Below are 12,771 nucleotides of genomic sequence, written 5' to 3'. Positions count from 1 at the left end.
TTAGAAAAAAAAAGAGAAATTGAGACCTCACTGGTGATTTTTGGGGTGAAAAATCTAAATTAGCAATTTAAAATATGTGCAAACGTACACTAGTATGAGCCACGTCTATTATTACATTACATTCCTGTAAATATGTTCCATGCCCATACAAAATTTACAACAGTTAATTATTCAATAATGTGTTATGTATCAAGGTTAAGTTAGGTTGTCCAAAGTTCCAATTGTTTAAATCTAAACTAATAATAGTACACATATAATTTTACATGCTTCACTTTCTATGTATGTCTGTTAAACACATACTTCATCGGATTAGTGATTACTTGACCTCGGATTTTATGTTTTTACCTACTTTTTTCCTTTGCTGGTAAATAAGAAGTAATACGATATGTCAGAGTTTCACTAAAACAATGCAACAACTGATGAAGCTTTTTAGTAAATGTAATAACCTATTATGTTTGTTAGAACCTATTGTAGGTTTATGAGCCAAATCAAACTATTTTTTTTAGATCTTTATGTATATTTTTAAGGTTTTACACAGAGGTATTTGCTCTGTTTGGTCATGAAAAAATTAAATGCCTAACATAGTTGAAACATATTCTCTGTCAATTACCCTCCCTCCATGATGTTTTTTCAAAGCTCTATACAAAGCAAAATTTATGGCTTCATCTTTACCTGCAAGTGCAAAGTGCAAACTAATGACCCGTGTCATCTTGCATAGTCAAAGTTAATGAAAGATCATTTTCAGCACATAATTCATGTTAGGGGGAATAAAAATGTGGTTGGTAATAAGAAGACGTAAGTGAGTTACTAAATTATTTCTGCGAAACTTACTTGCAAATGTTCTATTAAATGACACGAACAAAGTAAAGAGAATGGGAGAATTCTGTTTTTTTCTTTCTCAAAAATAAAAGCTAAAGTTTAAAAAAATTTGCCTCAAGCCACTAATAAATAGATATAAATTCAATGGGATTTGAATCAATAAAAATTGCAATTTTTGCCTTTACAGAGAAAAATTTACGCATAATTCTCAGAATTTTACATACATATGTAATTCATTCATCATATCAACAAGTAACTTTTGCTAACAGCATAAGTATATTATTAACAATAATTTGTGAAAGTTTTGAAAATTATGTATACAAGTGAAAATATGGTTAGAAAATTATTATTTGGTTCTTATATACTCTATGTGATCAAAAGTATCCGGACACACCGCGAAACGTGTGTTTATCATAGAGGATGACACAGTACTGCCATCTACCGCGTGGAACACATAGTCAGCCAACTCAGTAGTCTGCAGACAGTGTGAGACAGCAGTGTGGGATGGTCTGAGGAACTCACAGACTTTTAACGTGGTTAGTTGGTTGGGTGCCACTTGTGTAGTAAGTCTGTGTCTGAGATTTCCACCCTCCTAAACATCCCTCTGTCCACTGTTTCCAATGTTATAGTGAAGGGATGTGCACAACCCAAAAGGATGCAGGCCAACCTCCCATGTTCACCTCCAGAGACCATCGAGTGTTGAAGAGGGTCGTAAAGCATTATCGTCAATCATCCATCGCCACCATCACACAGGAATTCCGAACTGCATCAGGATCTACTGCAAGCACCATTACTGTTTGGCGCAAGGTGCAGCAACTTGGTTTCCGTGGCCGAGCAGCTGCCCATAAGTCAAACATCACACAGACAAATGCCAAACGCCACCTCGTGTGGTGCAAGGAGCATCGAAACTGGACCATGGAACAGTGGAAAACCTTTGTGTGGAGTGATGAATCACAGTACACAATGTGGCGATCAGATGGTAGGGTTTGGGTGTGGCAAATGCCTGGTGAACGACATCTACCAGCCTGTATAGTGCCGACAGTGAAATTCGGAGGTGGCGGGGTTACAGTATGGGCATGTTTCTCCTGGAGGGGGCTTGACCCCTTGGTGCTTTACATGACAATGTCACGGCACACGCTTACGTTGACACTTTAACAGCTTTCATGCTGCCTACCGTCGAAGACCAGTTCGGGGATGGCCATTGTGTCTTTCAACTCGACCGAGCACCCGTCCATACTGCAGGGCTTGTGGGGGAGTGGTTTGACGACAACAACGTCTCACTAATGGACTGGCCTGCGCAGAGTCCTGATTTGAAACCCATAGAACATCTCTGGGATGTTTTGGAATGCCGACTTCGTACTAAACCACACCGATCCACATCAATACCTCTTCTCATTTTGGCGCTCTGCGAGGATTGGGCTGCCATTCCTCAGGAAACCTTCCGGCACCTGATTGAAGGTATGCCTGTGAGAGTGAATGCTGTCATCAAGGCTCAGGATGGGCCAACAGTGTATTGACTGCCAGTGTTCCCGATGGAGTGTTGCCCAAACTTATACTTTATTTTCAGGTGGGTGTCCGGACACTTCTGATCACACAGAGTATATGTATTGAAATTTCTTAACAGTTCTTTTGAATTCTTGTTTTTTATGTTTGTACCTAATAAGTATTTTTCAGGAATTTTGTACCATTTCAAGTTTTTTGGAACCTACTTCAGGATTTTTTATCCTAATTTAAGATTTTTAGAACTTATTTTAAGATTTCCGGAGCTTATTTCAGGAACCTAATAGAACACTTTTTAGACTTTAAAAATTCGAGGTCTAATTGTGACACGAATATTAGTAGCACACATTGTACGCCCTGGACGGAATGTTGCAGAATAACAAGGGTATGGCATCTGGAATCAGAGAAGCTACCTTTGTTTCAATATGTTTTAAAATAAGCAGCATGCAGCAGGCTATCAGAAAAATATTGATTGATTGAGTCCACTTTATGCACAGGAAGGCTAATTGGAACTGGACCTACAGTTTAAATTGGGATCCGAACCACGGTGACATGTGCCTCCATCAGATATCGAACCCGGGACCCCTTGATTAGAAGGCGATGATGTTACCACTACACCATTGGGGAGGGCATATCACAAAGATATGTATCACGATGTATAGCAATGAACAGATTTCAAATATGACACTGCAAAATGAGAAATCTTCATGAAATCTATGCCAAAGTTGGATTTGATGACTAAATTATAGCTACCAGAAATCTAAATGCATTGTTAAGTAGTAGTCAGGTTTAGGGCTCTTAGCTTAAAATCATGTCCCTAAATGCTTCCACACCTGACTTAATATCTGGCCCTAAGTACGAAACCCTCTTCACGCTTCGTGTGAAAATTTTGCCAGTACTCTGGGACTAAGATGACTGTAAACCAAGGCTCCTCAACCTGACCGGAAGTAAAGAAAAAAGCATTTAGGGATGTAATATCCATTCACACATCACATAATGTGATGTAGTAGCAGTCCCTATCCAAGACACTATTAGATAAATGGCTGTTAGCAACAAACACATAAATAAGGAGTATGTGGAAGAGAAACTTGAAGAGTGCTCCCCAAAATACTCAGTAACGAATTACTGAAGTATGTGTTAAGACAGACAGAAATAGAACCACGTAAAATATGAGTGTGTACCATGATTTGTTGCAAATTAAACATCGGAATTTTTGGCCTTCCCAATGCAAAAATAGAAGTGCTTTTTGTACCTTTTACTTGCATTTCTATAAAATTCATGCAAATAAGCCTACAGGAATGCAATGAGAACAGAAATTCATTTGAAACTTTAAAACACAATGCAATTAATTGCTGCACCTAACTAAAAAATTACTGTAAATTAAATAACGTTTTGCAAATTAGTGCACCAAAATAACACAAGTCACTGAAGTTGTAACAAAACGTGTATGTTTATGTTAATTTTTAAAATCTCGCCAATAACAACGAGCTGGTTTATTTTTGTAATTTCAGAATAATTTTTCTTCTTTTTCCCCCTCGAAAGATATGTACAAAAATTAAAAGAAAATCAAATCAGGTCTATGAATATAATCCTTGTACTAGCAAGCGAGAATGAAATCAATAATAAAAAATAATTTTACAGGTATACTTAAATACCAAATTCCACAATGCAAAATTTAATTACAATTAATATTGATATATCGGCTTTACGCACATTCACCAACACAGAATCATGCAGCACTTGCACACAGACTATAGCAAACATAGAGCAAATAACTCGTCCTTTTGGGCATAATCGAACATTATAATCGATTATATCAATTATTCAAAATATGATTGATACCTTTTATCCTAAAAATACTGTTTTGAGTTTTTAATTCGACTTCATGCACAAGTAAGCTAATCGGGACTGATCCTAGAGTTTAAATTTGTATCCGAAATATGTAACTGTTAGTGATCCAGTGGCGCAACCAGGGGGGGGGGGGGCGGAAATCAATTCTAGGTGGGCAAACATTGACGGCCAAAGGCGCCAGCCAATGGGAATCCTTGAAAAAGCAGGTACTGCGTGCGAAGTGAACATGAAAAAAATTGATCTAAAAATTTTCTTCCTCACTTCACTCGCAATATATGATTGTTTTCGGTAATGCATTGCAAATTACCAGAGAGAAGAAAGATTTCTGTTAATTTATTTCATTTTTGTGGTTGGTTTATTATGAGGTGGATGAATTGATTATGTAATGTATTTAAATAATATATGTTGTACGTACAACAGCTTATGTATTACACAGTGACGTGCACTGAGGAGTAGCTAGTCTAGCAGAGATAGATCAATCAATCTCACGTTTCTAATTATTTTCAAATCACAATATTTATGGTCTTGAAGCCCCAGTTCATGTGCAACACTTCTTTCCACGCTCTTCTCGTCCCTCGATGTGATCAGCTGGCAAGGCTGAATACCCTAGCTGGCTCTTCTTCCGCCTTACCAGATCCAGGTATAGACAACCGCCAGAAGAGAAAGGGAAGATTTCTGCCTGTACTTCCCTTGCCCCTTCGCCCCCCGCTCAATTGGTTGAAAGTCCGTGGTTTCAGGTCCTTCAGTCTCCTATAGGACAGATAGGGGATTGGTTTCCCTTCGATTCCTTTGGGAAATATTTTTGCAGTACTTGTTCTCTGAATTTACACAACCTTTTAAACGTTGTACAATATGTATGTATAACATGGGATGTAGTTTTATTTGTATATGAATGGGAACGTACTTGTATTATGTGCAGACAAAAATGTTATGGTTACTTTTCTCTTTCTTCAAATATGGAATATATAATGATTAAATAACAAATATTTGCTCACGTTCTCTCTCGCTCTCGTTTTAGTAGTGTTTCGTTTAAATATACTAATATTTTGGCCCCAATAAAAAAAAATGGGTAAGCTAAACAGTCATAAATACGGATGTATTAATTTGGGCAAGAGAACGCGCGTTCTAATTGTTGTTGTTGGTTTGGTTTATTTTCCTTCACCTTTCTGCCACATTTGGTTATCGCGAAAATGAGGATGAGTGATGATATAATGAAATTGATGAAGGGACCTTACAAAGAACAATTCAGGCCGGGATTCGAACCCGTGACGAGCGCGCATTCTTGTCCCTATGTGTTGTACTCTGCAGTGAATAATGAAATAATTTGGAATGTAAAATTATCGCAGAACTAAAAAATCCAAATGAATATTGTTGAAGAAACTACAAAAAAAGTGTGTTTTGTTACCTCTTCATCCCCTCTAATATATTTAATTTTTGCCACCTTCCATTACTTTTTCTAGCTGTATAGATTTAACTGCGATAAGTAGCTAATGAGCTTATGGAAGTCACGCGGGACAATCATAAACAGAGAACTCTGCACTCCTGATTTCACAGTGCCCTGAGATGCACTGGGAGGAAATTATTTGTATTTTCTATTTCCTTTCTTTAGCGTTGCTTTTCCATCACTTTACCTAACTTCTGCCATGACGATGAACGTTGATTAAATTAAACGGTTGAAGAGTGGTTACAAAGGAACACTCACGCACAGGCCAGGGCTCGAGCCCGGATCCTTCAGTAACGAGATCGTGAGATGAAGAAATTAGGGAAATCAAGCAATGCAATTTTTTTGGAAAAACGTTAATCATATACGAATATGGTGTTTCAAAAATCCAATTGAAATTTACGTCGTACTGAGTAAATACGCAGTTTGCTTTACCGATAGCCACGAATCCGAATAGTTAGAGCTTTCCACTCATCTTTGTTGTCGGCCGACCTCCGTGGAGGAGTGCAAGTGGTCCCGGATCGGTACCCGGTGGAGGCACATAGTGGTTCGGATCCCACTTTAAACTGTAGGTCCAGTCCCGATTAGCTTTTATGTACATAAAGTGGATTTAAGCACCAAATCAACCAACCGCGAGGGAGTGGTTATCACTGCATGCTATGACACTAGGAGTTCCGGGTTAGAACCCCGACCTCGGCATGGGTGTTATTTGTGTTTGTCTCTACATTGATTGTATCATCTTTTGCGATTAACCAAATGTGTCAGCGACGCTAAGTAGCAAAAATCAAATCATTGATTGATTGTTTGATTTGGTTTGTTTTACTTCGCTTTACCTACACTTTGGCTAATCGCCAAGATGATACGATATAATTGATGAAGGGACAAACACAAATAACACCCATGCCCAGGTCGGGGTTCGAACCCGGGATCTCTGGATCAATAGTCAAATCAACATGTTTTGGATTTTCGAAAGTGGGTGGGATTAACACGTGCTTCTTTACAGTAGTCCTTCCTCATTTTACAAGCCTTTCCCTTCTTTGACGTTATATTTTTAGGAACACAGGCCCTAAAGGGGGAGGGGGATTATGACACACACCAACCTCGCTTGGGCACGTCACTGATTGCTACCCCAAGTGTTGACATCACCGCACGTCACTGGTATTACAGAAAGTTGAAAAACCTACACAATTTAGTGTTAGCATGTTGTACACATAGCTATGTTCTTATTTTACTTCGCATCATGTTGCATATGTTGTACCAGAGACAGTGATGTGCCGTAGACTATAAGTTTACGTCTACATGCGTTGTCTACACGTAATCTACGCGTAGATTACATTGGGTTGTAGTTTACATACACTACGTAGACAATTTAAAGTGCATTACAATTTATTTTCAAGGGTTTCATGAAAAGAAAGTGACATTTTCAACTATATTGGTTCCTAACGAACTGAAAATAATCCTACTTACAACAAAATTTATCTTCTCTTCTATTATCAACTGTGGAAGAAGATCAATAGTATGCAAAAGAAACAACAGATGGCAGTCGTGAGGCAAAATTAGTCTTTTTCCCATAAAACACTAGAATGTTTCCTATGTTAATGTGAGAAATTGTTCGAATTTGGAAGAAAGAGTGTGAAAAGTTCTCTTCACACATCAGCAATTGATACGCAGTATAATTTTCTTTTAATTCCACGGCGCCCTTTGCTAAGTTATCATCTTTCGCCTTTCTTTTAATTCCACGGCGCCCTTTGCTAAGTTATCATCTTTCGCCATGTTGTTTACATAGATTACGTCATCTACGTGTAGAACAGTGGCGGAGCGTGACCTTTCCAACAGTGTAAGCCTAGCATGACGAAGGCTATTTCCCGTTGTGCTTATTTTTGGGCTGACATGGTTAGTGATTTATCCACACACATCGACCCCCCACCCCCAATTTTTTCAGAACGCTTCCCTGGAATTTTTCACCAAATTAAAAATTCTGGATATCTGGTAATTAAGTCAGTGTTATTCCTATCACAATGAGTAACGTATCGATAAAAAATATGCAAAGTTAGATAAAATGAATAATAATAATAAACAAACGAAAACAGAAGTAAACAGAAAAGTGCTGAATACTTTTTACAACCGCATAACGAAGTATCAGCTCCGTATCATGAATCGCAAAATCGGCGCACTTTATTTTTCGTTTCTGTTACTATGTCTGCTAGAGAAGGAAGGGGTGGGCCTACCTATATCCACAAGTTTCTTCTTGGCAGCAAAATCCTTGCTGGACAACGGCGTCTTCAACAAGTTATCCACCCCACCGCACAATCACACTCATTTTATTCCATAATGCACTTCACTACTGTATCACACCACAGCACAGGGACGACAGTCCGCTTTTCAATAGATGGAATTCGCAAAAGCAATACCTCGACACTTTAACAAACACACAGCAAGAAGGGGAAAACAAAAATAAACCAGATCCAAAATCGGTCACTGCTCAAAGCAGTGATCTTTCGGACTGTGAGGGGAATATCCCTTTCGGATATAAATAAATTCCCTCTCTTGCCTTAAAATTCCCTATATTTATAAATAGTAAAAAAAAATACAATATAAAATATAAAAGAAATGCTCACAAATTGTAGGGATATATCCAGAAATTTCTATCATAGGACATGTGTTTTCTTAGGATAGTGTAAAAGCAAATCTAGCACCTAAAAGATCATAAACAGGCTTTTCGTACGTTGTTCGAAGAGTGTTTGAATCACGGACTATGTAATTAATAATATTTGGTTCACATTTGACATGAAATTTGTAAAATTGGTTCAATCTTCAGTTTTCATTAACATTTATTTATTTACTTACTTATTTCACTTTTTAGCTCAATTATTACCAGCTGAGTTCATACATAAACGGAAAACAGAGTCTTAATATGTCTAATGTTTATGCTCTCCTACAAGCGAAAAACAGAAACAACAAGAATTTAGCACATCAATGTGTATCTAGTTTTCCCGTATCCCGCTCATTTCTAGGTTTCTCCTTTTTCCCCTTCCTGTTAGTTTTTTGCTTCAGAATTCCCTTTTCCTGGAAAAAAAAACCCTCCTTGAAGCACCACCGGCTCAAATTTCCTTTGCAGTCAACCATTCATACCCGACAACGCTGGAGCCCCTCCTCTTGCAGGACCTGGGTCACGCTGGCGCGTATTCAGTGAAGCCAACCCAAGCATAATGGTGCTAAATCTCGCACAAGTTTAAAAAGTCGTTTGTAAGTTGGAGATATAAATAAAACAACAGGGCCGCTTTTCGTTGTGGTTGAATTTTCTCAAACTTTTCACATAACGTGGAACCCATGCCGTTGGTTGAACCATTCAAATTTATATTTGTTTTAGTTATAAATTAATATTTATAATATGAAAATCCCAGAACAATTTAGTAGTATGTAGCATAATTTCGGAGTTTAAACGACACCATGGATGTCCAGAAGGGGCAAGGGGAGGAGACACTTCCTGAAAAATGAATGTCAACCATTTTCACACATATAATTTCATTTCAGTCACATCAAATTGTTAATTATTGTAAGGGCGTTGCAGAAAAATGTTAACTTCAAATTGAATTAGTATATTTTGAGAAGGGAAATATACCTAGTTTACCCTGCCATGAATAACACTTTTTCTAAATATGAGGTTTGCAACGCTGCTGTAAGCCTCTGCCCGTAGGTTTACACACCTAAGGTTTCGACGCGCTCTTCTCCCTATATTCCTTGCTCTTCTCTTTCCAGATACGGTGGGCGACGGTAGGCACTGCTCCTTCGCGGTCAGAAATTTGTAAGGCAACATTCAGACGGCTTACAACTTTCCCCAAGCAAAAGGCGGGAGTTCTCATGTGCCATCTGGTGTGAAGTGTTGCAGTCTAACAAACAGGATCTCGAAGACTGGTATCGGGCCCAGATGAACTTTGAAGTTTTTACGAATTTTGCCATATAATTACATACATTTTACTAGAATTAATAAAGTGTAAGCCCGGCTTACACGGCTTACATGGACGCTCCGCGCCTGGTGTAGAATGTAGACTATCGTTGTTTACGCGTAGACGCGCATCACTGACCAGAGGCGAAGATATAGTACAAGCAATGCAAGCACTGCTTGCGTTATTCGAATATAATTTAATGTTTTAGCCTTATTTAGTTTCCATCGCACTCGATTTCGCGAAAAATTGCGGCCGCAAACTCTCTCAGCAGCGCTGTAACAATCACCAAGCTCAATGCTTGCGGCCGCTCTTCGCGAGAATAACGCACCCGAAGGAGTTGCATGGCGATGCGTGAAATTTGGGTGGAAACCGTTCACAATGCTTCTACAAAAAGATCTGCTTCTTGCGTGATTCCCGAAAATAGCCGAGGGAGAGGAGAAGGAGAGAAGAGAATGGAGACGATATTTTCTACAAATACCTCTTCTCTCCTTCTTCTCCTCTGCTTATATGTCATATAGCCTTCCCTCCTGTTCTCGCCTCTTGTCTCCATCCCATTCTTCTCCTCTCCTCATACTTCCTCTCCTGTCTTAGATTTCAGACTCCACTGCACTCTTCTCCTCTTCTTTTCGTTCTTCTCATATTCTCTCTTTTACTCTACTCTTAAGTCTCCTCTTCTGGTCTACTCCTCTCCTCTTTGCTCCATTTTCCTAATCTCTCCTCGCATCTTTTCCCTTTCTCCTTGTTACTTATCCTATCCACATCTGTCCTCTCTCTTCTTTCCTCCTTTACTTTTCCTCTTCCCCTTTCGCTCTCTCTTTACTCATCTCATTTGTTGCCCTTTTTGTTTCCTCTCCCCTCTCTTCTTTTGTGTAGACTCATCAGCGATGAAATAGTAGAAAATCGATTTTCTTTCTTTCAGAAAGTATTTCTTATTTGCGACAAATGTAATACTGATATTTGTTTAGTTTTATACAATAATACTTGGTTTTATTTCTTTCGCGTATTTTATAAATATTGTGCATATGGCAACCCTGAAATTGAGCCTAACTCTGCACGCAACCCACCAGTGCCTTACGTAATTTGGGTTGCCAAGCTTAAAATGTCATTGTCCTAAAACTTTTGAGAGACACTTACACAGCATAGAAGTAAAACGTATACATTGTGAACAGAAGAACATGTTTTAAGTTTTATTGTTTCTGTTGAGTTCGTGTTTTAAATACACTTTATGCACAAAAAGGCTAATTGGGACTGGACCTACAGTTTAAAGTGGGTACTAATAAATAAATAAGAAATTCCGACACCTGTAGTCGTATGCGGAAAGTTCGCATATGCAAGATGTTTACTATCATATGAATAACGTTACCTGGAATTTTGAAAGTAAATGTGACGTTTGCAGATAATATGGTTTATTTTTATTACAGTCACTTTATTATGATATTTTGTCAAATCCAGCGAACGGGCCAATGAGGCTATAAACACCGACCCCCTCCTTTTCGGCATGCCATTGTACTACTTGTTTTATTGCACTGAAACATCGCTTGCCTCCTTTGTAAGACTATGCTTCGCTACTGTGTTGTACATGAAAGTTATAGTATATGTGTTATATGTAAAAAGAAATAATTATATTCAGAATGCCTTTATCATGCAATTTCTCTTTCAAAAGTAAAGTTTGTTCCATTATTAATGTGAAATTGAATGTTCTGAAAAAAAAAATCAAATTGTTTGTTCCAACACAAATACTTCAGCACAGACTTCTTTCTACCCCTCTTTTGTTTAATTTACTAGGATAATGACGTATTTGATAATACTACTACCACTATTATTATTATTATTATTGGTATGTTTATCCTGGTAGTTGACCCCCAGACAAATATTCGTAGTTGCTCCTCTGTAGTGATCACTCCTCTTTTGGACCTTGAGGTGCATGGTGATTCAGCCCCCAAAGCCATTCCCTTGCGAAAGGAACCATTTGTAGCTCTACAAGAAGCGGAAGTCCAATGCACCTTTTGATCAACTAAAACCAAAGTGTCAAGGATGGAGGGTGGAATGTGCAGGATAGGCATTTCCTGGAAACACCAGCTCCCTTGACAAGGCTTCGGTCAGCTCTAGGTAAAGGACACTGCCATCTGGAAAATGTCAAACTGACCTCTTGCCCTCCTTCCAGGGAACACATACCGCACACAGTGTTGACAGTTCAACGTTTGAATACCTAAATAATTAATTCTTAAATATGTTACAGATTTGTAATTCAACCCCTGAGTCAATGAAATTTACATTTTGTTGCATTTTCCTTTCGATTCTTTCATATGAAAAATGCACGATAAAAGTAAGGGAAGAAATTCAAAGATACAGGTTTGACTCCTTGTAGTGAATTGTGTTACTATGGTTAGCAACACTATTTTCTGTAACTTGGGCGAGATGGATGATTTTGGAGTGGTAGAGAAGAGAACAGTCAAATGCCTTAGGCCTGTCTCAATGTAGCATCTCAGTTCGTGTGTTGTCATATATTCTGCTTAGTGTAACAATATCTGAAACTTTCCTGCAAAACTGACTAAATAAGATAAACAAAATTATACCAGACATAAAGAAACCGAAAGTGATGAGTAGGAAAGCAGTGACACCATATGTAGGCAAAATTTCTCCCAACGGATATTCATAAGTACCAATATAAAATTTACTGACTGAGTATTCGATATAAAATAGCAAGTATTTCAAGAAGAAACTACGTGATTCATTCATGTGTAGTCTATAGTTGATGTACCTAGGTATGTGACCATTTTTGTGGCTCTAAGAGTTCTTAACTTTGTAAAATAAATTATATATTAGGAAGAGTTGTAAAAGGAGGGGGGAGGTCCATGCGGGGTGGTTGCCTGGGCACTAAGGACAAATGGGGTGCCGAACAAGCAAAACAGATAAAAATAGAAAAGCGTCAACATCATGGTGCCCCGTGAAATTACTGGCACACTATTAAATTAAAGTTATTGTCAGTTTGCAAAGATATAGACCTAGTAAAAATTGTCTTCCTCTTTTTATCTAGTAAGTTCCCTGACATAATGACATATTTATTTTTTTCCAACTTTTCAGAGGAAGCAAAGGAAGTATAAGGAATTAAACATAAAAAGAAGTTTAATTTACATTAAGTCCCAAATTTATATCTGACTATAGGCGTACCAATGGAGGCACGATGGCACTTGCCACTGCCTGCTGGAAAAC

General features: G+C 38.2%; 1 protein-coding gene across 4 annotated transcripts in view; it reads right to left on the bottom strand.

The window, feature by feature from the left end:
* LOC145996031 (PAT complex subunit CCDC47) overlaps positions 1-4,074 on the bottom strand; it is a 53,477-nt gene extending 49,403 nt beyond the window's left edge. The window contains exon 1 of one of the 4 annotated variants that reach the window (XM_083132215.1): positions 4,033-4,074. The gene's annotated coding sequence lies outside the window, so the exon portion shown is untranslated. The other 3 variants (XM_083132214.1, XM_083132216.1, XM_083132218.1) reach the window with 3 other exon arrangements.
* Positions 4,075-12,771: the final 8,697 nt, after the last annotated feature.

The sequence above is a fragment of the Lepisma saccharinum genome, chromosome 12 (genome assembly GCF_977018435.1).
Source record: "Lepisma saccharinum chromosome 12, izLepSacc3.1, whole genome shotgun sequence".
Classification (NCBI taxonomy): Eukaryota; Metazoa; Arthropoda; class Insecta; order Zygentoma; family Lepismatidae; genus Lepisma; species Lepisma saccharinum.
This window is presented reverse-complemented; position numbering and strand designations above follow the sequence as displayed.